This window comes from Trichosurus vulpecula, chromosome 4 (genome assembly GCF_011100635.1).
Source record: "Trichosurus vulpecula isolate mTriVul1 chromosome 4, mTriVul1.pri, whole genome shotgun sequence".
Lineage (NCBI taxonomy): Eukaryota > Metazoa > Chordata > Mammalia > Diprotodontia > Phalangeridae > Trichosurus > Trichosurus vulpecula.
Window position 1 is genome coordinate 142850368 of NC_050576.1, and position 6801 is coordinate 142857168.

The 6801-nt window shown below is 37.1% G+C and overlaps 1 pseudogene; it reads left to right on the forward strand.

Annotated features, from left to right (window-relative positions):
• Positions 1-5430: 5430 nt before the first annotated feature.
• On the forward strand, positions 5431-5859 carry LOC118849084 (annotated as a pseudogene).
• The last annotated feature ends 942 nt before the right edge of the window (positions 5860-6801 follow it).

The window sequence follows — 6801 nt, forward strand, 5'->3', positions numbered from 1 at the left end:
AGACTTTTATGAATTATTTATACCTATCACATCACACTATTGTCTCAGATTGAGCTTGCTTTTTCTATACACCACAATTTTTCTAACACAGTAGAATATTTGAGAGTTTGGACTCCTTCAGTATGATATTTAATAACCCATGGCCATATCCATAACATGATGCAGCATGATGATAATTTTGTGAAATACCTACATATTATCTAATACTTTTCAAAAAGTGACATATAATACTTTATACATATACATATAATAATTTTTTTGTTTCCATCAAAAATGAAGGATTCTGTAGCAAAAAATATAATAAAATGAAGTAATAGATGACAATGAAATTAATGAAATAATAAGCAATAAGGGATTTTAAATTCATTAGAAACTGTATTCAATAAGAAAAATATTAGTAGAAAGCAAAATACTTTCCTCCAAGTAAGTAAGTAGAAGAAAATTGAATTCCTTAGGGAATTGTATTTATAGAATGCTATCTTGAGGAGGGTATTGACTATGTTGGATATGATTAAAATATATTTACCCAGAATGAAATTATTCGTGTCAAAATTGTGAATGTCTGAATACTGAACTTCTATAAATTTGCTGTTCTGTAGATCCAAGGAATCTTTGACATTCCAGTTGGAAATCCAGTGACAGATTGACGTCCATATATGAAGGTAGATGGTTATTGTGAGGGTCAAGAATTGCATTTGCAAACCCAATATGCAATTAGGAGGAGATGGGTTATCTCATTGGATTAATAACATGATATAAATATAGATGTATTTTGGTAAAAATATAAACAATTTAAAGAAAAATAAAGTTACGTAGAAACATATTTTCTCTACATGAAAAGAAAAAAAAACAGTTATTTCAGTGTCTTTTAAAAAGACAAATATGTTGGAAGAATAATTGCTTCTAGACGAAAAGTCTATTTCACATTAGACAAAGTTTGTGTCACATTAAAAGAACACAGTGAGGAAAGTAACTTTTATATACTTTGGTACTTTTGTATAACATATAGGGAGAGATTCACAAGATCACTTTTTTAAAAAAAGTGTTATTGATGTTTTCAATTGTTGTATCAGTTTATTCTGGAAATATCCCACCTTTAGTCTCCCAAAGATATTTGTTAAAGTTTAAATTTTCAAGCAACTTTGCTATCAAGTTTATTGAGCATCATTTGGGAAAGCATTGGCTCATAAGAATTGGCATGGTTGGCCAAGATGGCGGCTGGAAATCAGGGACTTGCCTAAAGCTCTCCCCCAGGTCCCTCCAAACACCTATAGAAAATGGCTCTGGACAAATTCAAGAACTGCAGAACCCACGAAATAGCAGAGGGAAGCAGGGCTCCAGCCCAGGAGAGCCTGGATGGTCTCTGGGTAAGGTCTATCACATGGAGCTGGGAGCACAGTAGAGCAGAGCCCAGCATGGGCTGCACCCAGACAAACCAGACCGGGAGCCAGGTGGAACAGGTCCTAGCACCCTGAATTATGGAGCTGTGCCAGTTACCAGACTTCTCAACCCACAAACCCCAAAGACAACAAAGAAGGTTAGTGCAAAAAGCTTCTGGGACAGAGTGAAAGAAGTTCATGATAGGCCACTGCCCCAGAGGTGGTGGAGGTAGTGGAGCTCTGAGCCTGCTCCAGAACTACAGCTGCAGTTGCTTCTGGCCCCACGCCCACCTGGTGGGAGGAATTAAGAAGGGCATCAGAGCAGGAGTGGAGAGGCTTCTTAAGATCTGTGTAGTGGTCTGGGTTTGGCAGTTCTTGGGGGAAGACTAGGAATGCTGAGGCAGAGCTTGCTGTGTAGAAATAGCTCTGAAAACAGCAGCACAGCCCCTCAAGCTTGGGACAAAGTACTCTCTACCCTACAAGAAATCATAGCCTGGCAAAAAGGTCAAAGGTCAAGTAGTTGGCTGGGAACATGGGCTCAGATTCAGACTCAGACTTTGGAATCTTTCTTTGGTGACAAAGAAGAACAAAATATACAGCCAGAATTACTCAACAAAGTCATAAAGCCCACATCAAAAGCCTCCAAGAAAAACATGAACTGATCTCAGGCCATGGAAGAGCTCAAAAAGGATTTGGAAAAGCAAGTTAGAGAAGTAGAGGACAAATTGGGAAGAGAAATGAGAGTGATGCAAGAAAACCAGGAAAAACAAGTCAATGACTTGCTAAAGGAGACCCCCCTAAAATACTAAGCAAACAATACCTTAAAAAATAAATTGACTCAAATGGCAAAAGAACTCCAAAAAGCCAATGAGGAGAAGAATGCCTTGAAAGGCAGAATTAGCCAAATGGAAAAGGAGGTCCAAAAGACCACTGAAGAAAATACTACCTTAAAAATTAGATTGGAGAAAGTAGAAGCTAGTGACTTTATGAGAAGTCAAGATATTATAAAACAGAACCAAAGGAATGAAAAAAATGGAAGACAATGTGAAATATCTCATTGGAAAAACCACTGACCTGGAGAGTGGATCCAGGAGAGATAATTTAAAAATTATTGGACTACCTGAAAGCCATGATAAAAAAAAAAAGCCTATACATCGTCTTTCAAGAAATTATCAAGGAGAACTGTCCTGATAATCTAGAGTCAGAGGGTAAAACAGAAATTGAAAGAATCCACAGATTGCCTCCTGAAAAAGATCCCAAAAAGAAAACTCCTAGGAATATTGTATCCAAATTCCAGAGCTCCCAGATCAAGGAGAAAATACTGCAAGTAGCCAGAAAGAAACCATTTGAGTATTGTGGAAACACAATCAGGATAAGACAAGATCTAGTAGCTTCTACATTAAGGGATCAAAGGGCTTGGAATATGATATTCTGGAGGTCAGTGGAGCTAAGATTAAAACCACAAATCACCTATCTAACAAAACTGAGTATCATTCTCCAAGGCAAAATATGGATTTTCAATAAAATAGAGGACTTTCAAGCTTTCTCAGTGAAAAGACCAGAACTGAATAGAAAATTTGACATTCAAACACACGAATCAAGAGAAGCATGAAAAGGTAAATAAGAAAGAGAAATCATAAGGGACTTTCTAAAGTTGAACTGTTTGGTTTACATTCCTATATGAAAAGATGATGTGTATAATTCATGAGACCTCAGTATTAGGGTAGCTGAAGGGAATATACATATACATACATACATACATACATACATACATATATATATAGATATATATATATAGATATAGATAGATAGATAGATAGATAGATAGATAGATAGATAGATAGATAGATATGTGTGTGTGTGTGTGGCTGGGGGGTAAATATATATATATATATATATATATATATATATATATATATATATATATATATATATATAGACAGAGGGCACAGGGTGAGTTGAATACGAAGGGATGATATCTAAAAAAATAAAATTAAATTAAGGGATGAGAGAGGAATATATTGAGAGAGGGAGAAAGGGAGAGATAGAATGGGGTAAATTATCTTGCATAAAGGTGGCAAGAAAAAGCAGTTCGTTGGAAGGGAAGAGGGGGCAGGTGAGTGAGAATGGGGGGGGAATGAGTGAATCTTGCTCTCATTAGATTTGACTTGAGAAGGGAGTAACATACACACTCAATTGGGTATCTTACCCCACAGGAAAGAAGGAGGAAGGCGATAAAACAGGGGGGATTATAGAAAGGAGGGCAGATAGGGTGAGGAGGTAATCAAAAGCAAACACTTTTGAAAAGGGACAGGGTCAAGGGAGAAAATTGAATAAAGGGGTACAGGACAGGAGGGAGCAAAATATAGTTAGTCTTTCATAACATGAGTATTGTGGAAGGGTTTTGCATAATGATACATGTGTGGCCTAGGTTCAATTGCTTGCCTTCTTAGGGAGGGTAGGTGGGAGGGAAGAGGGAAGAGAATTTGGAACTCAAAGTTTTGAAAGCAGATGTTCAAAAAAATAAAAAGTTGTTTTTGCATGCAACTATGAAATAAGATATACAGGCAATGGGGCATGAAATCTGTCTTGCCCCACAAGAAAGTAAGGGAGAAGAGTATGGTGGGGAGTGGGGTGACAGAAAGGAGAGCTGACTGGGGAAAAGGGCAATTGGAATATGTGCCATCTTGGAGTGGGGGGAGGGTAGAAATGAGGAGAAAATTTGTAATTCAAAATCTTGTGGAAATCAATGCTGACAACTAAAAACATTAAATAATAAAAGGAATTGGCATAGTTGTTTCAAGAACAGAATTAATTTTAGGGTTTTTTCATGTTATTACTAGCCTGGCAAATCAGATTATATACACATATGTGCACATATTATATACACACATATACATATATACACAAACACACATACATATATGTATTCTGTATGGATATAATGTACGTATGAGATATTATGAATATATTAAATATTTAAGTTCTATATGTGGGAGAATATATACATATATCCACACATACTTATATATAAACACATATATATACATATACACACACATATGTATTCATAGAGGTATAAATGTGTATGTGTCTGTGTGTGTGTGTTTTATCTGGATTTCTGCAAAAAAATGTAGCAAAGTTTTTCATGTTTTCCTTCATGGAATGGGGCTGAGCTTTGAAGTAGACCAGGCCTGCACAATATACAGCCTGTGGGACACTTGTGGCCCATCAAAGGATTTAGGGCAACTTGTGAACAAAGTAGAGGATGTAAAATAAAGTAAAGATGTAATGATGGTTTTGTCCATGCCCCACTTAATCTGCCTTCCACTAGTCACTGTTGTGCCCATCATGTAATGTGATAGGTGGGTTGCCACTCCACACTCTTTCCTATTTGTTGTGTGACCCACATCAACTAAGTATCCTCAGTGTGTCTCTATCCTGAGAAGAGTGAGAGTCATATCTTTTTGCTTTGTTTTCAGTAATTACTGGTATTGAACAGGGTCAAAGCGAGTGAAGCCAGGTGCCAATGCAGCTGATGCATGCTATGCAATGAGCAACAACAACAACAAGAGGGCTTTTTCCCCTCCCTCACTGCTTGGGCACCCTCCAAGTTACATGAGTGTCTGGTGCTCCCTCCAAAGTCAGACACTCAGTTCAGTATTTCTTTGTATTTGAGCAGTTGCTGTGGAGATTTTTTGGTTCTAAGATTAAAGTTTTGGGTGTAACTTTATAAAATGGGTGATAAAAAGAAATGGAAGATTGAATCAGGACATAGAGTATTTAATCGGGAGTGTACAAATAGATATTTGTTCATTTACATGAAAGACAAAACTTGTGCCTTGTTTTCCAAGAAGTAATAGCCATTCCAAAGGTATACAATCTTTACTGCCACTTCGAATCAAAACATCCTGACTTAAGCATATGGGATACCAATTAAAAACAAATTAAAACATCCAAGTTGTTGAAAAATCTCAGTGGGGAACAATGGTTTTTCAGTAAAGTAAACTCAGTAAATGAGGCAGTGCCTTTGGGGTGGAGCCGGAGCGTGATGGCTGCCAGAGGCACCAACCCTCCCTCTGTTGATGTGGGTGAAGATGCCTTGCAGGTCATCTTCCCCAAAGAGTTTGAAACAGCAGGAATTGTTCTAAATTCTGAAGTCCACATCTTCCTGAGCATTGAAAGCAACAGAATGAAAATGTACAGGATGAACAAGAACTTTCAGAGGTTTTCATGAAAACTCTAAATTACATTGAATGGTTTAGTAGTTTAAAAAAAAAGGGAAACCATTGCTAGTGTTAGGAGTTTGTTATTCCAGAATAAACTCCCTAAGTTTGAGTTGACCTGTTTAGCAAACCTTTGTCCTGAGACAGCAGAAGAAGCTAAGGCTCTGATTACAATCCTGGAGGGTTAGTTTGAAGATGAGGAATTGCAAAAGATTCTTGATGATATCCAGACCAAGAGGAGCTTCCAGTATTAGTAATAGGAACCCAGCCCTTCAGTGAAGACAGAAGGCAAATTTTCTAATTCCTGTGCAACTGAGAAAAACTCAGACTCCCTCCAGAGACCATATAGAAATTTGGTCACTAAAGTTGGTCAAGCCTCCTGTGGACAAGGCAATGCAGTCTTGCATCAACAGCTAATTCAGACTTGTGAACAATTGTGATTCTGATTGACTCCTTGAATATTTGAGATGTGGCGAAGGCCAGCAATGCCATTTACTCTTAAAGGAACTTTGAGATGATTTCCTTTAATGAAGGGTTTTTAAATGAGGCAGTGGACCAGTAACTAGATACTTACATCATCCCCTCCATCCCTTCTCTTAAAGAGCAATATTTAAGGGGAAAGAATTAAGTGAGAGATTTTAGCCAATAAATACTTATGGCATGTTATTGACTACTTCATCTCACTGAATTTGACACTTCATTTATATTTACATTTCTGGTTTGAATTTCAAGCTGTTATGAAATATTATTGACCCAGATTAGAATATGTAAAAATAACTTGAGTAAAAAAAAGTTCTGTCTCATATGAATGACGAAAGGAAAAATCAAAGTGAACCAAATATGAATGTTTGAAATTCTTAAGAAAACCAGAAAAACTGAACACGTCCCAATCTTGAAGTAACATATAGTCAATTTGACCAAAACCCAGAGGGAAAAAGATAGAGAAACTACTGGCAGTATTAGGGCATCACTGTGTTTAAGTTCAAAAGAGCCTTGATTTAGGAGACTCAGTTTGGCCTCTCACATATCCTCAAGGCTTCGAGGTTTTGGACCAGGAGGGAATTTGTGGGATTTGCTTTTATCTGACAGTTGCTCTGGGAAAGAGTACTTTCTGAGTTTAAGCTAGTCCTTGATCCTGATTTTAAATGCTATTTAATTCAATATAGGTTTGGTATATCACCGGAAAATATTTGGGA